The 18,395-nt window shown below is 41.7% G+C and overlaps 1 long non-coding RNA gene across 1 annotated transcript; it reads left to right on the top strand.

Moving 5' to 3' along the window:
* Window positions 1-712: 712 nt before the first annotated feature.
* On the top strand, window positions 713-12,165 carry LOC106569869 (uncharacterized). Its single transcript, XR_001320575.3, has 2 exons — window positions 713-3,147; window positions 9,995-12,165. It is a non-coding gene; the product is annotated as an uncharacterized LOC106569869 (long non-coding RNA).
* Window positions 12,166-18,395: the final 6,230 nt, after the last annotated feature.

Raw genomic sequence — 18,395 nt, 5'->3', positions numbered from 1 at the left:
GACCCGATTAACACGAATACTCAAGAATATGAACTAAATATTCATTGCGTTATTACAGAAAATACCCCTATAAACTTATCGGAAATTGCGTTTTAGTTGTGCGTCTTCTCTGTGAAAGATGTCACTTCACCTGTTCTGCCAATGATGGTGCAGTGTTCATTTCTGTAAAGAAAATCCATATATACAACCAATTTGAATATCGTGACAACAGGCTTCGAAATGAAGCTTTTCCGCAATCAATTTATTAGTGTAGACATATGCAACATAAATACACTATTTTATTTGAAAATCATTTCTCAGGATTTAGTTTAATATTAACGTTTGAATTCATTCACCAATTCCTCTTCATATTGGAATTATGTAACTAGATGGGGTCAAATATTCGATTGGATATTAATATAGATACATATATTATAGATACATATATGGAAGCGTATGTAATTTAAATTAGGCACCGTTGCGGCCAATGCACCGATTTTGCATTACACATTCCAATGGAAAAACGTTCTTAACATCGTTAAATTTAATAAAGTTTGTATTGAATCCAACAGTGATACATTTGCAGACAGGAATCCCTGCGTCTCAGATGCATTATAATACAACGAAACAAAAATGATGTAATTATTCAACACTTATTATTATTATTATTATTATTATTTAATTAAATAAATATACTAATATAGATATGTGTAATTACGATCATTGAATTGGCTATAATATGCTAAATAATCATTATAAGAATGAAAAATAATAATAACACATTTCAAAGGACCTTCACTTTGCCTAACTTATTGTGAAGAAAATATGTTTCTAAGTTTATGGTCTCAAAATCCCTATTTTTAAAATGTAATTTTTTTTAAATTTTACCTTTGTTTAACTAGGCAAGTCAGTTAAGAACAAATTCTAATTTATAATAATGGCCACAAGGCAGTGGGTTAACTGCCTTGTTCAGGGGCAGAAAGACAGATTTTTACCTTGTCAGCTCGTGGATTTGATCTTGCAACCTTTTGGTTACTAGTCCAACGCTCTAACCACTAGGTTACCCTGCCGCCCCATTTATCTGAATAGTGCTTCCAATAACCCTCTATATTAAGAAATAATCTAAAGATTATCTATGAAATGCATTTCCGTCAATGTATTCTCAGCTTTTGGGTAGACTTTGTTTTACCAACCTCAGAATATATCATTAATCCCAAAGATTCAGATCAGGTAAGTGTGCTTAACAAATTATATTAGGCCTACACAAGACACCATGCCCCCCAAAACAATTATATTAGGCCTACACAAGACACCATGCCCCCCAAAACAATTATATTAGGCCTACACAAGACACCATGCCCCCCAAAACAATTATATTAGGCCTACACAAGACACCATGCCCCCCAAAACAATTATATTAGGCCTACACAAGACACCATGCCCCCCAAAACAATTATATTAGGCCTACACAAGACACCATGCCCCCCAAAACAATTATATTAGGCCTACACAAGACACCATGCCCCCCAAAACAATTATATTAGGCCTACACAAGACACCATGCCCCCCAAAACAATGACATTACAAACCCTGCAACAACAACAAAAAATGATGAGGCCTCTGCAAAGTAAGGTGGAATGATATTGAAACCAATTCCAGACATGAAACAGAGAACAGATGTTCAAAATGAAAAAGTGACTAACGTGAACACAGCATGTGATAACCCTAAGATATTTCATTATGTTAACATACATAGTTATATAGATATTATATTCATCAAGAGCTTTTTCTATTTGTTTATTGTTTGGGGTAAATGTCTTCTGAGAATACATTGGAAATGAATCCCTAATCATTACATGAAAGGCTTCAAATTGCAGAGTGGTGTGTGTGTGTGTGTGTGTGTGTGTGTGTATTATACTGTGTGCTCCTCTGTTGGCTGCTGTCATCTTGATGAGATGTCCCACCTTGCTGCAGATTGAAAGGGTTCTCTCTGGCTTCCTCCCTCTCTCTGGAGTCATCCCTCTCTCTCACACGCTCTCTCACGCTTATGCTCATGAAACACTCATCATTTCTTTGACTGAAGAAGAACATGAAGCAACAATGATGTGTTTAATCTGATGATGGCAAAGAGAGGTGCTCTGTATGTGTGTGTTCTCTGTTGATCTCCATTGATTTGAACAACAAAGGGGCACAAGCAAAAACAAACCTACGCCATATTGTTCCAGCAGTTGTGAATAACAGTCTAACGAAGTGGCTGTAAGTTTCTATTGTAGTGATTAATAACAGGCCATACTGATAGGCCTCTATGCCAGTGCCATGATATTTACTAAGGATTTGCTATTTGATATCGGTAGTGATTTTCTACGTGAGTCATTGAACACCTCGCATTCTGATAGCGGATTAGATGTCAGGTTGGAAGTTTATTTAGGACCAGTAAATGGAAGTCTTATAATGTTCAATTGATCTCATCATTCAAAAATAGCTGTATTGATTTTGTTATAATGCAGGCCTACTACAGTAGATACTTCCGGCCACATTACAAGAGGAGGCTTGTTGTCCCCTTTGACAATAGTTGATTTAAATAGAATTCCCACACTAACATGATTAGTCTCAACATTAACACCATGATTAGTCAATTTGTAGACAAATACTAGGGAGAAAAGCTTGTCCTGCATATATTGAGGCAGACTGGACATCTGTAGACTACTGGTTGTAAGGTTGTGTGGCACTGTATTTGGTAACATTGTTTATTAAGATGATAGAATTCTGTGATATTTTAGTATTTTTTTAGATTGAAAGCTTTTGTCCTCCATTACAAAACCTACTGTATGTTTGTCCACTCACTCTTCACATTCAATACTTTGCCATAATATGAGTGCATCATTTGTTTATACTTCGTCTGCAGGTGTGTGTGTATCCCAGCCTAGCCGCTACTACTCTTCACTGAGTGGGTCCGGGATGGCCCGAGGGGTTGGCTGTTATCTTTGGTTATCTAGCTGTATGAGTGGTGTACATTCTTCATAAAGCTAGATAACCGAAAGTAACAAGAATCCCATTACGCTCCTGCGCGGCCGGTCTCTTGTGCCAACCAAAAAAACACGAAATGGGCGACGCTCGCGAGGAAGTAACTGTCGTTTGTGCCCAGCCGACCAATCAGAAGACTTAAAGGTACAGTATAATGTCAGACTCAATTGTCACTAAGGTAAGCTCACATGAGCATGTGTTGTACATTTTGGGGGACATATGTGTATCGGAGTTAAGAGCGTACCGTAAACTCACTCCACAGCAAGCTTGAAATGTCGCTGACGGAGCCATCCAAGAGGGTTCTCTTGTACTGCTTAATCGGTTCGCATGGCGTCAAAGAGGGCGGTCGCGTGTGTTGCGAAGCAGAGAATCACTGGTTCAAGCCCAGTATGGGGCAGTCGGACAGTGGAGGAAGCTACTGTAAGCTGTTAGCAGCAGACTCACCCCCTTTAAAAAAAAAAAAAACGTTTTTTGTTGAAAAACATATGGCCCAAATAAGGGGACTGTGCATAGGATACATTTTCTATTTTCTACATGGTGTGTTTAGGTGTATAGCTTTCACAACTAGTTTAGGGATGATTGTTTTAGGCTCATTGATATCCTTTGCCGGTGTGTATTCTTGTGGATTTAAGTTAATGAGGCTTCGAGTTGGCCGAAGAGGCAAGCCATTATGGTATGATATACAGCATGAAACATAGGTAAGCAGTTCATGGCGCAACTTTATGAAAGGTGTAGCTGTACGAGTAAGGTGATAATTGGATGACCATCAGTATTGTCAACACTGACAAATAAAGCAAGGAGAGCGAGACAGAGAGAAAGCGCGCAAGATACCTAGCTGTTTCTCTACTGCAGTGATAGAGTAAAAGACATCACTCCTGCACAAAGACCTCCCTCAGACTTTTCTCCTCCATCTACAAGCAAAAGAGGGTCCAAATGTCTTACCGTTCACTGGCCGAACTAGCCAGTAAGTTAGCGATTCAAGTTAAAAAAAAAAAATACAAGCATTTTTGCCATACACCAATGACTCCTCTCAACCATGCACAGCACACACACACACACACACACACACACACACACACCACACACACACACACACACACACACACACACACACACACACACACACACACACACACACACACACACACACACACACACTCCTGCAGCACAATCATTTAGCCAGAGCTTGGCCTCCTGACAGACGTTTTTTTCTTCTCTCTCTGATTCTGGCTCTCACTCTTTCTCCCTCGCTACTCTCTCTGCCTCCCCCTCTTTCTTTCTGCCTCCTCCTCTCTCTCTCTCTCTCTGTCTCCCCCTCTCTGTCTCCCCCTCTCTGTCTCTGTATGCCACCCGCACCGCTTAAAGATTTAGGAAGCAAGAAGTGGATCCAGTAGAATGGGTAGACATACAGTACATGTGTAGATGGATTTCTGCGGACATACGGACATACTTCCACGCAAACACACACCCCATTCTGTGGTATTCACACAGAAAGCATACCGTACACATATAATCCAAGCATCTTCATATCGGCCTGCGTCACTAATGTCAGGGTCTCCAGAACGGCTGCTTGTTTTGCATACTGTACTTTTCAAGCTCGGGCCGAGGGCCCTTAGACGGCAGGTACCACCTCAAGTGGCAATTAGTGGCGCCATTCAGGTACCCATGCGGCACCCCCCTCTCTAAAAACATACTCTACCCTGCTCCTCTTTCCCTGTCTCTCACCTACCACACTCTTGTTCACAAAGAGGCGTCCATCTTACATGCTTTGACTAAAAATCCAGAACTTATCTCACGGTTTTGCTCTAAGCAGAGGCAGTGAGGCAGCTTAGCTTTTCTCCTCCAGCCCTGTGGTTTTTCCTCCTGTACAAAGTGTACAGTGTTTGCTGATTTACTTGCCGTTCACTCGGGGAAAAAATGTGTCCGTCTATTTGTTCGGTGATTTTTTTTGTTAGTTTTATTAGCTGATTAGTCGATATAGGTTAATTCTATTTTCACTGGTCTGATTATTTTGTGTGGTGAGGCTAGTTCCATTTAGTTGTTTCTCTGGTGTTTCAAACTGTTAGAATATATCGTTTTAATTCTGGTCAAATCTGAGGGTGATGTATTATAAATTAGTCGTTTTGTTGACTTTAATGCCATTGCGTTATAAATGTGGCCTGCTTTTACGAAACTGAAGTGGCCCCAGCGAGTCAGAGGCACAAAGCAAATGCGTATTGCTCAAGAGCCCAACCCACAACGTCCCTCTGCTCTGCTCAGATAAACTGTACGCTGTGCTAATCAAGCTTCAAAGTATTTGGTTTGCAGATAAAACACAACTGATTTGCAGTTATTTGATTATTTATAGTGCTAGCCGTAGCTGGACACTGCTAAGTATTGTAGCATAAATTGTCCACATAGATGGGGGTATTGTGTAAATGATCTGTAGAAAAAGTGACTGTCACTGGACCTGTTAGTACACTCAGTCTTTGCAGTACTTGTAGCCGTCTCGCATCTCTGTTCCCTTTTTGTATACATTGGTGTCAATTAAAGATAGAATTTGTTAGCTGATTGAGTTTCCCTATTCATTAGACTTGATGTTTGGTGAGCTTTTTGAAATACTTGCCACTGTTCTGTACTGTAATCCCAATTGAACAGCTAGCTGTAGGTTTAAGACGGAGATTCTAACATGGAAATAGCAATCAGCCATAGCGATTGTTTATTGATTCGACAAAAGATCTGCGGCAGTCTTTTTGCTCTAGTATGGGCCACCGTACTTTTTCCTTCCACACTGCCGCCTGCAGTGAAAGAGGATTTTTATCCCACGTTTCTGATTTCTTTCTCACTCTCTCTCTCTGTCATTCATTTCATTTCATTCTCCTCGTTTTTTCCCAGCCTGGATTCTCAGATGGTTGGTTCTGATTTGCATGTATTTGCATAATGAATGTAATTTGCATGCTCAGGGGCAGACTATACCATGAGGACGGGTATGTTGGCTGCTTGTGTGTGTGTGTGTGTGTGTGTGTGTGTGTGTGTGTGGGGAATATATAGCAAAAATAGTCAGGTCATCTTGTTGTTCATCCATAGTGTGTATATCAAAGGTTTATCTAGTTTTTTGTGCACGTTTTGACATATACATCTCCTCCAAATATGAATACTGTAGTAATTCTTTAAGCATGCGCGATATGTGTCAGTGTATGGATGTTTGTGTGTGTGAGTGCATGTGCGTGAACCTGAGAAAGACATGCAGGCATGTCCCACTCATTGGCCAGTAGACCTGACAATCATCTCCCTTCCTCTATCCCTCCCATCCCCCTATCTTCCTGTCCTGGTAACCATTCTGTAATGCACTGACTAAATGAAAGAGATTCACTTCTCTATCCCAGCATCCTTCACTCTCTCCCTCCTCTCCCTCCCTCCCTAGTTTGCCCCCTTCTCCTGCACAACGAGTCACAGCCCTGCTGCCACCATCTTAGAATAGGACTAGGACTGGCACAAAATGGCAGTAAGTAAAAATAACATAGGTAGTGTTATTTTAGCGTCCTATTCCTAACCCTGAGCCTTCCACCCATCGCGCTTTGGCCCCCCCTCGCCTTCCCGCGCCATTGGCTGCCTCGAGACGGCGTTAATTACTGGCAGTGTGTTAATTGCATAGATCGCACCGAGGGACATGGGAGGAGGGGATGTGATTTGAGTTAATCACGAAGCCACTCGATTTTTTGAATGTCTTTTAAGCTGGCATTCTGAGGGGCAGCTGTGGTCTTCCTCATTCTCATGCAGTGTTCGTTGTGCCCTTCTTTGCGATGAGGCTGCAAATGGCGCCGTTCAGCCATTTTGTGAATTCAGAACCGCTTGCGAAGAGGAATTTATTTTACCTGACTTATTTCGGCGACATTAATTCAATCAATTGAGGGTGTTTTAATTAGGAGTGCATATTAATGACTTAACACGGTGGGTCTATTTGCATATGGGGCATGCAAGCGTTCTATATTCATGGGGCATGTAGATGAGGATGGTTAGATCATGTGAAAGATAACCTGCTATACACACCTATACACATAATTTTATCAACACAAACCCCTGTGTAGAGACACACACACACACACACACACACACACACACACACACACACACACACACACACACACACACACACACACACACACACACACACACACACACACACACTGTCTACAATACCCTCACACAGAATATTAACTCCAAAATCTTGAGCACATGCCTTAATACACTCAGAAATATACATACAACTATATTTTGAACACAGAGTTATTGGACATTTGATCCACTGACAGTTGATGCATGGACAGTTCTTATTTCAACTGAACTTCAATCAATGTGCTATTGAAAAAAAAAAAAAGATTTCGGGAAAAGTACAGTAACACCCCTTTCACTAGCAAGTATTTCATGTTGTCAGGTGACAGAATTGGTTTAATCCCGAGAATAACTACAATATGAGTTTAGAGGAAACCGGTCGAAGCGGGAAATAAAGTCACACACACTGACGAGATGTTTTCCAACGTCTGGTAAGACAATTAACACTTCTAGTAGTGTTGATCACTCTGTCCAAGTCCATGGAAACTCAAGGGGCCAACTTGGGAGGAGAGAAGTGGAGCACACAGAAAGAGAAATGAGCAAGAGGGGGCTCCGTAAGAGAGCAGAGTGAATGAGAGAGGGGAGAGAGAGAGAGAGAGAGGGAAAGAGAGAAGGAAAGAGGAAGGAAGGGGAGACCGATGAGGAGAGAGGGGAGACAGTGAAGTCTCAATAGTGAGTGGCTTTCTTTGTGTTTCCGTGTGAGGTTTATTTTGGGAGAGGGGGGGTGGGGCGGTTCAGCCTTGCTCAGCGCAGCCAACAAGCAGAGCATTGTCCTCCGTTGGTGCGGCGGCACTTGTGGCATAACGCCATTATTTAGGCCAGTGGAGGGATAGGGGTCTGGAGACCGGCTTAACCAAAACGCCAATTAGACCCGGCTCGCCCTGATTAATGGAAGGGGAGGATTGGCAAACAATGCCGCCCATTGTCATGGTAACCCCCCCCCCCCCCCCCCCCCCCACCACCTTTGTTTGCCATAGGAGTGCTTAGAAGCCATAGATTAACATGGTGCTCTTGTGTAGCCAGTTCTTCACCCTCTCCTCGTCACATGAATCTCTAGTTTAGGAACTGGAGTTGAAGAACTGAAGTTGAGGAACAGAGTTTTCCCTTGCTGTCAAGTTGGCTTTCAAGTAGACTAGACACACACACACACACACACACACACACACACACACACACACACACACACACACACACACACACACACACACACACACACACACACACACACACACACACACACACACACACACACACACACACACACACACACACACACACACGTCATATTATCCCTTCATAATGCTAAATATCAACATTCTGATTTGTTTGAATACAAACAAGATAGAATCAAAGAAATACAATTAAAGTTGGACTTGTAATAAGAATGATATTTTTATTGTATTAATATGTTACAACGTTAATGTTACATTATAAATCCTTTTTAAATATTTGGATGACGAAGTAAGAGAATTAGGTCGTCCAACTGAAACAGTATTCCCTGAAATGTTTTGTTGGCGTTTCAGCTTAGTGTTAATCACAGCCTGTCTAATACTGGGGTCCACATTTCCATACGTCCTACTTTATTGTTTATTTAAAGCGTATGCACTGAATAATTAGCTCGCCGTGTACTCCAATCAGGGGCATGCAAATGTTAGTTGCCATGGCGACCTCATCAGGGCCCCCCGCCAGCCGCAAACAGGACATAGACAAATAAAGCGTGGGAAAACACTAAGGGGCTCAGACAATGACAGTGGTGTGGCGATGGAGACTGAGAATGTGTTGGGAATGGATGAGGATGGGAGGGAGGTGGAGGGGGGAAGTAACTGGGTGTGTGTCTGTTGGTATGGGGTGGGGTGGGGTGGTGCAGCTTGTGTCTGGACTGTAGTTACTAGACATGTGTGTCTCAATGGGGGGGGGGGTAAAGGCATATTGCAGACCTGTCTAGCTAGGTCTGTGTGTGTGAGGATGGGTGTCCAGCTGAGGACAAGTGTATCAAGTCAGAATATTAAATATATCTCAACATAAATGGCAGCTGTACTATATGACATATTTAATGTTAAGACACATGCATAGAGATGTATATACCACTTCAGAGAATCCTATAGCTATCTATATCTAATATTGCCACAGGGCTTGGGATGAGTAATGTATTTTAATGTATTTTAGGTTTTTTTGTCATCTCCAAATCCTCCTGGTGTTTGAGTCTCTTCACATGACCCATTTCTAAGGTTGGTAGAACTTTAGCCCTGGCCCCATTCCAATCCAATACCAATCCTCCCTTCTCTAGGCCCTTGACGAGTTGTCTTAGGAGACCTGAAAGGACTGGGTTCATGTAGGCCTACGTAAGTGATGTAATAGTGGCGGATGCTCCACCTAAGCTATACCAGATGGCTAGGTGGAGTTGGCACCATATATCTATTTTTTATTTCACCTTTATTTCACCAGGTAGGCTAGTTGAGAACATGCTCTCATTTACAACTGCGACCTGGCCAAGATAAAGCAAAGCAGTGTGACACAAACAACAGCACAGAGTTACACATGGAATAAACAAACATACAGTGAATAATACAATAGAAAAAGTCTATATACCGTGTGTGCAAATGAGGTAGGATAAGGGAGGTAAGGCAATAAATAGGCCATAGTGGCAAAATAATTACAATATAGCAATTAAACACTGAAGTGATAGATGTGCAGAAGATGAGTGTGCAAGTATGCATTGCAATCCTTGTAGTGTAGATCCACTCACACAGGGCTCCATGAAAAGGAGCAAATTCTTGACTCAAATTGAATCCCATTCTAACCAAAATCCCCCTCTGCTTCGCCCTACTACTGCAAGCTTGCCTGTTATACCCATGAAAATGAGCCCTTTTTAACCTCTGCCCTTCTTCAATCCCCCTAGGTGACCCATCACATTGAAGTTATGTCACAGCCAGTCCACCACCTTCCGACGGCCACCCCACCTCACCAATGGTGAGGTCCATTTCCGAACGTAGTGGTGCCCACCTGACCTAAATGGAACCGGATTGGCTCCTCTTCCATTTTTCTCTGCCCCAGTATTTAAACCTGAAGCCCTTTGTGGACGTTGAACGATCTCCTTTTGGTTGGGGTGAACTTTAGGCACATGCCTGGACATGCCTGACAAACTGAAAATGGGGTAATGTACTGTTGGGTCATGGATACCAGTGGATACCCAACCACAGCTGCCTCTGTGGGCTTCATCCCCAGACCGTCTTTGGATACACCAATCAAAGGACAAGTTGAAATGGACCACTGTGAACTAGTGTGTCTCTGTCCTCCTACAACTAACTGACTGGATACATGGACAGAAATGGAGGGTGTGAGATGTGTGTGTTCTGTGTTGTGATGGTACACTGTCTTCTCTGAGACGACTCTACACACAGCTGTGTCCGTCACATCTGCAATACATTCGACACGGGTCAGCATGCTGATCTGTTCATGTGTGCTGTGCTTGTTTGTGTATATGTGCTTGTTTGTCTAAGCGCATACACTTTGAGTCACCCTCACTCAGAGCAAGTTCTGTTCTGGGATTGTAAGCAACACACGCACACACATCACAAATCATAGTAAATGTCTTTTAACCTCCTTATGGTTAACGGACATAGGATTTATCATGTGCTTATGCTACCTGGCAAAAATAATATTTGCAACTGGAGGAGGTTGTATGGTTTAGTAGTAGAATCGCACTGCAGCACTGATTTTATTATCAAGGGGAGGATACAACTGGTAAATAAGTATCTTATATTGGACAGCCCACATAGTATTCAGATCATTTATGTATAGATAGAACACGTACAATTAATTAAAATAAAACATAGAAATGTGCTAATTGAGTGATTTAAACAATTGTAGTATAGAAATCAGAGTAGGACGATAATTTATGTGTTATTTAGTTTACATAATGGATATGAATACTAGTTTAGTTAGAATTTCTCAAATTATTTTCAAAATGTGAAAATGTGTGTATTTTTTGTTGTTGTGTATATTATTTCTATGCATCTTTTGAAACCTATGCAAATGAATCCACAAAGTAGATATTTTAGAATTTGCTAATGACGATCATTCAATTTCTCAGAGGGTTTAGATTTTTCCCCAGACAATCTGTTGTATACTGTAGGGTGATGTGAGAGATTAGAAATGAAAGTGCAATACAGGAACGTTTCTGAGCCCTGCTCCAGACAGCAAAATATGTTGGGATTTTACAGCGTTTTTCTCAACTGATTTGGATTTTTAGATATTTTTTAGAAGTGTATCAATATCAAAATATAAACATTGGAATGTTTAATTTGCTTAACTGTCTGAGTCTTAAATTAACGGATTGACTAGAAAGTTGCATATACAGTTTTCCAAACAATTATTTTGGGATTTCATGTGAACATTTTTACTCTATGCAACTTTTATACTTTGTAACTTTTTGTAATAAATAATATGACTATCATTCGGAGCAACTGCAATTCATATTTGTTTCACTGTTTAAGACTTCATTTGAGAAACTATGCAATGGCTGTATACTAAATGTGTTTGATAGTGTGATGTACTGTACGGTTTTACAACAATGTGTACTCTACATGAACAACAAATGTGTACTCTTTGAGCATAGTATGTAATAGCCTGTAAATATACTGTACGTTATCAAGACCGCACTATATGTAGTTGGTTATGGGCAATTTGTTGTGGGGAATGTGCAATCAGAGTGCATGTGTGCACTACATGAGTTTAAACTGTAAACAGTCAGGGTGAAGTGTGTGTAGAATGATGCATCATGTAGAAAGCAAGAGTACAATAGATGGAATGTGTGCAATGTGTGTGGAGGCATGCACTACGCTGAGGGTGAGTGCAATGTTTTAATGACAATGTTGGATTTTAAAGAGATGTTTGCATGAGTGCACTATGGCCCACAAGATCATAGACTATGTTAGGCATGTTTGCAAATGACCTGTGAATCCTGACTGTAGGGGACTGACTCGTTCTTGTACCATGGACTCTGTACGATTAAGTCAACACAATAAATGTTTACATTTAAAAAAAATAAAAACACATGTCTGTCTGGAATTTCAATCTATTCAGTCTGTTTTTCGTTGAACCCATATCTTTGAATCAATTCGAGCTCAGTGTAAGTTTGCGTTGAGAATTCATAAATGTGGAGGGAAAAAAAGTGAAATACCAAAGGGATCATGAGTATTGCAGCAGTAAGAAAGTTACCTGGAGTGACAGAATTCCAAGATCCAGGGCCTGGAGCGTATACTGTATAAAAGAAATAGTACTTTAGAGCCAAATAAAATAATTCCCTGAACATATTATTGTAATCAGGTTTCTACAGTAGAGTACACTTGTTTCTTCAGCAGGCCTACGGTTGCTGTCATATTGAGGGACAGTTTTTAGTGTCAACCAAGGAGCCATGTGTTCAGACGGGAACATAAGCACACAGACAAATGATCAATGTTTACACGGCTGCGCAATTTTAGAGTAACCACGGGCCGCATCTGGGCAATATTTGGGACACCGCGACATGGCCGCCCGTAAGGAAGCACGGGCCAGTGGAACAGCTGCTAAGTTATCATCAGAACTGAGAAAAGCATTGCCATTTTACAGGCAGTTCTTTTGTGTCAATAGTTGGCTACCAATTTAACGGCTTTATACAGTCTTACCAGGTGATTTTGTGGAATGTATTGCTATATATTATGCAGCAATCCTGCCTTTGTTATGCATATACCACCACTTCCAAGTAACGATACTGACACTACAGCTTGTGCACCTGCCTTTGGAGCACAGGGTTGCTGGTTTGATCCTAGGCAGAGTCAACTACCCTGATTGGTACATTGGTGTCAGAAGTGGGATCCATTGACAGGCATATACAGCTAAGATGCAGAGGTACTTGCAAGTTGAAGCACAGAGATGAGCTTTCCGGAGGAGTGAGTGGAAATAGTGTAGCAATACTATTGGAGAATCACAATTGCATTTCCTTGAATCTGACCTCATCCAATGGGTTTTGAGAAAATTATGAGTGAGGACATGAGGAATCAAGGAAATTAGATTCTCCCACTGTCCACTTCCAAAAAACTTGACTCAATGCGGACTGCGATTAGTGTGCTCGCCTGAGGAGCACAGGGTTGCTGTTTTGATCCTAACCAGATCCAACTGTCCTCTGACTTTAAGACAATACATTACGAGTGCTTTAATAGTACCCTCTATCACTAACACAATCATAGAAAGTGTTACAGTCATGTTGCCAATAGCACCAACAATATTTTTGAAAGTTTGTAACTTTATGCACTTCTGTGTCTTCATGTTTTTATGCCAAGACATACTATACCGCACAAACATAGAAATGCTTTTTTTTTAACTGAGTTACAGTTCATATGAGGAAATCCATCTATTTAAATAAATTCATTAGGTCCTAATCTATGGATTTCACATGACTGGGCAGGGGCGCAGCCATAGGTGGGCAGCCGTGCTTCTAGCTCCTACGCAACTTTGCAGTATTTCTTTTTTTGTTTGTTATTTCTTACATTGTTAGCCCAGAATTGTTTTTGTGTTATTACATACAGCCGGGAAGAACTTTTGGATATCAGAGTGCCGGTAACTCACCAGCATTATCAGCGTTACGACCAGGAATACGACTTTCCCGAATTGGATCCTTTGTTCGTACCCCCCAGGGCAATTGAACTGATTCCAGAGGCTGATCCAAAACACAGACGGTGGAGAAGAGGGATTCGGAGTGGACTTCTAGTCCGACTCAGGAGGCGCGCAAACCACCCACTGCTTCCAAGTATATTACTCGCTAATGTTCAGTCTCTGGATAATAAAGTTGACGAGCTCAGGGCAAGGATTTCCTTCCAGAGAGACATCAGGGATGTTTCACTGAAACATGGCTCTCTCGGGATATACTGTCTGAGTCCGTACAGCCAGATGGGTTCTCAGTTCATCGCGCAGACAGGAATTAATATATCTAAGGGAAGAAGAAAGGCGGGGTGTTCATTTCATGATTAACTACTCATGGTGTGATTGTGATAACATACAGGAACTCAAGTCCTTTTGTTCACCCGACCTAGAATACCTCATAATCAAATGGACTTTATGCAAACTGGAAATCACATATCCTGAGGATGCATTTATTGTAGCTGGGGATTTTAACAAAGCAAATTTGAGGAAAACGCTACCGAAGTTCGATCAACACATCCACTGTACTACTAGCGCTGCTAAAACACTCGACCACTGCTACTCCAACTTCCGGGATGCCTATAAGGCCCTTCCCCGCCCTCCCTTCAGGCAAATCTGATCATGACTCAATTTTGCTCCTCCCTTCCTGTAGGCAGAAACTCAAACAAGAAATACCCGTGCTAAGGACTATTCAACGCTGGTCTGATCAATCGGAGCCATGCTTCAAGATTGTTTTGATCACGCGGACTGGGATATGTTCCGGGTAGCCTCCGAGAATAACATAGACGAATACACTGATACGTTGACTGAGTTCATCAGGAAGTGTGTAGGAAATGTTGTACTCACTGTTACCATTAAAACCTACCCTAACCAGAAACTGTGGATAGATGGCAGGATTTGCGCAAAACTGAAAGCGCTAACCACCACATTTAATCATGGCAAGGTGACTGGGAATATGGCCGAATACAAACAGTGTAGTTATTCCCTCCACAAGGCAATCAAACAGGCAAAACGTCAGTATAGAGACGAAGTAGAGTCGCAATTCAACAGCTCAGACATGAGACGTATGTGGCAGGGTCTACAGACAATCACAGACTACAAAGGGAAAACCAGCCACGACACAGACACTGACGTCTTACTTCCGGACAAGCTAAGCACCTTCTTCACTCGCTTTGAGGATAACACTGTGCCACCGACGCGGCCCACTACCAAGGACTGTGGGCTCTCCTTCTCCGTGGCAGACGTGAGTAAGACATTTAAGCGTGTTAACCCTCGCAAGGCTGCCAGCCCAGACAGCATCCCCAGCTGCATCCTCAGAGCATGCGCAGACCAGCTGGCTGAAGTGTTTACAGACATATTCAATCTCTCCCTATCCTAGTCTGCTGTCCCCACATGCTTCAAGATAGCCACCATTGTTCCTGTACCCAAGAAAGCTAAGGTATCTGAACTAAATGACTACTGCCCCTTAGCACTCACTTCTGTCATCATGAAGTGCTTTGAGAGACTAGTCAAGGATCATATCACCTCTACCTTAACGTGACACCCTAGACCCACTTCAATTTGCTTGCCGCCCCAATAGATCCACAGATGATGCAATCGCCTTTGCACTGCACACTGCCCTATCCCATTTGGACAATAACTCCATTTCGCTGATCCTCAGCACTGGGGCCCCACAAGGGTGCGTGCTCAGCCCCCTCCTGTACTCCCTATTCACCCATGACTGTGTGGCCATGCACGCCTCCAACTCAATCATCAAGTTTGCAGACGACACAACAGTAGTAGGCCTGATTACCAACAATGACGAGACAGACTACAGGGAGGAGGTGAGGGCCCTGGGAGTGTGGTGCCACTGCCTGTTCACCCCGCTATCATCCAGAAGGTGAGGTCAGTACAGGTGCATCAAAGCTGGGACCGAGAGACTGAAAAACATATTTTATCTCAAGACCATCCGACTGTTAAATAGCCATCACTAGCACATCAGAGGCTGCTGCTCTATAGACACAGATTTGAAATCACTAGTCACTTGAATAATGTTTACATATTTTGCATTACTCATCTCATATGTATATACTGTATTCTATTATATTCTACTGTATCTTAGTCTATGCCGCTCCGACATTGCTCATCCAAATATTTATATATTCTTAATTCCATTCCTTTACTTAGATTTGTGTGTATTGTTGCGAAATTGATAGATATTACTTGTTAGATATTACTGCACTGTTGGAGCTAGAAACGCAAGCATTTCGCTACACCCGCAATAACATCTGCTAAACATGTGTATGTGACCAATACAATTTGATTTGATTAGACTTTTGATTTTGAGGGCTTAAGTCCACCCACTTGGGAGCCAGGCCCTGCCAATCAGAATTAGTTTTTCCCAACAAAAGGGCTTTATTACAGACAGAAATATTCCTCAGCTGTCCGGGTTGCTGGTCTCAGACGATCCCGCAGGTGAAGAAGGATGTGGAGGTCCTGCACTGACGTGGTTACACGTGGTCTGTGGTTGTGAAGCCGGTTGGACATACTGCCAAATTCTCTAAACGATGTTGGAGGCAGCTTTTGGTAGAGAAATGAATGTTCAATTATCTGGCAACAGCACCGGTGGACATTCCTGCAGTCAGCATGCCAATTGCATGCTCCCTCAAAACTTGAGACATCTGTGACATTGTGTTGTGTGACAAAACTGCACATTTTAGAGTGGACTTTTAATGTCATGCTGTTTAATCAGCTTCTTGACATACCTCACCTGTCAGGTGGATGGATTATCTTGCGAAGGAGAAATGCTCACTAACAGGGATACCAAAAAATGACAGAAATAAGCTTTTTGTGCATATGTAACATCTCTGGGATCTTTTATTTCAGCTCATGAAACATGGGACTAACACTTTACATGTTGCGTTTATATTGTTGTTCAGTGTATATGGTGGACAGCATGAAAGTAAAACAATTAGTATTTTTGCTGATTTATTCCATTCTCATCTGGACCATTTTTTGGAGAAAACATAACATGACAGGTACGTCTGAAGTCAGTCTTGGGGACTTAGCCTTATCTCGAGAGAGCAGAAAGTTAGGCGAACCCTCTCATTTGAAAAGAGTAAAAAACAAAAGGACGTGTCTGGGAGCCAAGTCGTGGGAATGCCGCCCAAGGGCCCGATTAGCATTCCAAAACGCATGTCTCTGTGGGTTGTCTACTACAAGAGTCCCCCAGGACTGAAGAAGGGGTGGGTCGAAAGATGGAGGGGGTGTAGAGAAGGGCAGACGGGAGATGGTGAGCAGACAGCTCCACAAAAGGAGGCCGAGTATTGGGGGGGGGGGGGGGCTTGAGGGTAGGCTAAGGAAAACATGGATCTCTAGGGGACCGAGACAGGGTTCAAGTTCAAGGGTATGTCCCAATCTACATTTTATCGACCTGTGCCAAGTTCCCAAAGTCCTGCGGTGGGAAAGGTCCACATAGTTGGCCAAAACTTGTCTGAGACCAAAACCCTGTCAAGGGGTCCATAGTACCAAGGTGATTATAGTAAACTAAAACTAAAAATAAACGAAAATTGGAAAAACAATTTAGTTAATACAATTATTTAGAAGAAATTTGATAACTAAAACTATACTGAAACTATTATCTTTGACTGCAAAACTAACTAAACAAAAGAAAATACATCATAAATTATGCACAGAGCATGAGCATGAACCATAGGTGTGAACAATGGCTCAGCAAACCCAACACCGGCAGTGGTCGGTCGCAAAGCCCTGTATGGGATTATTTTGAGTACATTGCTCGAAAGGACAAAGGCAAAGATACTATAGTGTCAGAAGATGGCAGGCTGTGTGGAACAGAGATAAAAAGGAAAAACCCAACCAACCTCAAAGTTCATCTGAACAGCACCCACAAAGAATTTTAGGATAAAGACAAGGTGAGACAGTTATTATGTTATATTTGGAATTCAGTCAGGATTCGACTCCTGGTATTATATGAACACAAATAAGACGTGGCAAATTTGAAGAATTGCAGAAAATTTGCTTTAAAACTGCACATTTTTCTCTCTGCCAAGAAGGGTGGAACAGTTTGAACAGTTTGGGGTCGCATTGGGTTGCGAGGTGGGGGTTTGTTACTATGCCAATAAATGACAATATCCATTGTGAACTTTGCCACCTAGGAAATGTGTGTAAACTGGACCATCTCAAGCAATACTAGAGTGCACATGCTATAGACCTACGACACATACATGGCTCCTAGCCTCCAGTGCATGAGGCTACTTTCTGTCCCTGACCCTTCAACTGAAACTAAATATATATTTTTTTAAATACATGTTTTTATCAGACTGAAGCTAAATAAAAACTAGCAAATCAAGTCTGAAAACTAACTGAAACTAAACTGAATTAAAAAAATATATAAAATAAATCACAAAACTATAATGAGATTGGTCCATACACATTGGATCTAAACAGACACATTTGTCTTTGTAAATCTGTAGGAATATCACAGTACCAATTTTCAGTTACTTGTAAAAGAGTATTATTTTTTTTTCTTTGATCTGACTTGGGGCTTAGATGAATTGTTGAAATAAATCGCATGTGGTGTGCTGATCTAATGAACCTCAATTTGTTTGGTACTAGTAAAAAGA

This window comes from Salmo salar, chromosome 14 (genome assembly GCF_965601325.2).
Source record: "Salmo salar chromosome 14, fSalSal1, whole genome shotgun sequence".
NCBI lineage: Eukaryota > Metazoa > Chordata > Actinopteri > Salmoniformes > Salmonidae > Salmo > Salmo salar.
The sequence above is the reverse complement of the archived record's forward strand: the minus strand, read 5'-3'. Positions and strand labels throughout refer to the sequence as shown.